Genomic DNA, 1,604 nt, shown 5'->3' on the forward strand with positions numbered 1-1,604 from the left:
TCAAAGTTTCATGGATGTTAAGGTCACAAGGGACCTCAGCTGATCATCGAGTCTGAGCCCCTGCCTTGGGCAGGAAAGAGCAGTCAGGGTCAGACGACCCCAGCCAGATGCCTCTCCAGCCTTCTCTTAAAGACCCCCAAGGTCGGGGAGAGCACCACCTCCCTCGGAAGCCCGTTCCAGATTTTGGCCACACTTACCTTTACCATAGGGTTTATTTATTTTTTTTAATCCAGAAATATGCTGCAGTGTGCTTTTTTTGGATGTGATAAAGAATGAAATGATACAATTAAGAACTGGAAGGTGGATATTATTAATATAGAGATTATTCCTGTCAGGGTAGCTACATAAGTGAAAGAACTTCAAAGGAACCAGAGGAGGAGGAAATGTTTGAGAAGAAGGGGTAAAAGTCGGGCTGTCCTGGACTCCATTCCAAATTCCCCTTTCACTTCAGCAGGTCCAAGATTTCCCCCAGGCCACTTTTAGGGCAATTAGAAATGTCAGATACAGAGAGATTTAACATAACATATCACATATGATCCACGTTGTATATCATAACATGTATGTGTTTAATCATATAATATATTTTTATTTAACGCCTTTGAAACCCACACTGTAAGAAGGATAGTTTTGAGAGGTGCTTCACAGCCCTGTATCTCACAGTTACTTTGGGGTTTGTGCTTTCTCAAAGAAGAAACTACAGTGCCACTCTTTCAGCACTTTCCCTTTTCCCTAGCTTTGTATGTGATGGGCTAAATCCAAGTTATTTTTCTGTGCCTAAATGTTATGTACAAAGTTTGGTAGCTGTAGGGCTCTAGGATTTCTAGTTGACTCTGCCAGAAGGAAAACAGGCACCGAGGCAGAGGACTGTAGAGCCACAGGGAGACTCTGAATATCAAGGATGGTTTGAGAAGCCAGCTCCCCGAAAACCACACATTACAAAAAACAGTCAAAGAAATCTTAATAGGACATCTAATATTGGAATACAAACCACAGGCACTTGCTAAGACAGTGCAGATAAAGGATAGGGAGCTGCTGATTTAAAAGACATATCCATTAACTGAAGAGATTCGCAGAATCATTAGTAAAGAAAGAAAGAAATCTTTTAGATTCAGGTCTTAACGATCTTGAATGTGTGGGCAGCCTTCCAGGTAAAGTAACTTCTTATCGAGGCTCCAGAAACTACGTTTCAAAGAAGTGCTGATCCTGGTTCACCTGCAGATGGGCAATACAGCAAGGATCAGGGCTCTTGCAGAGCTGGGACCTTTATCACTAGTTTTTAGCTGAGCTTAAACATCTTACTAGATAAAAGTACCACATATAAGGTAGGGCTGTGAGAAATGGTCCCTTTTTTATTCAGATTCATATTTGGCCTGAATCGGGAACAGTGATTTGATTTGTTGATTCAGATCACTGTCCCTGATTTGATCTGGCTGAATCCAAATCTGAAGATTTGATGCTGATTTGGTGAATCAGCAATTTGGACACAGGCACAGCTTTACAAGTTTTTTTTTTCTACATACCTTGAGGTATCAGGCACGGCTTGTGATCGCCTTGGTGTAGCAAAACCCCCAGTTTTTCTTTTTTTTATATATTTTTAAATGAAT

Source organism: Alligator sinensis, unplaced genomic scaffold, assembly GCF_000455745.1.
Source record: "Alligator sinensis unplaced genomic scaffold, ASM45574v1 scaffold1916_1, whole genome shotgun sequence".
In the NCBI taxonomy this organism is placed as follows: domain Eukaryota; kingdom Metazoa; phylum Chordata; order Crocodylia; family Alligatoridae; genus Alligator; species Alligator sinensis.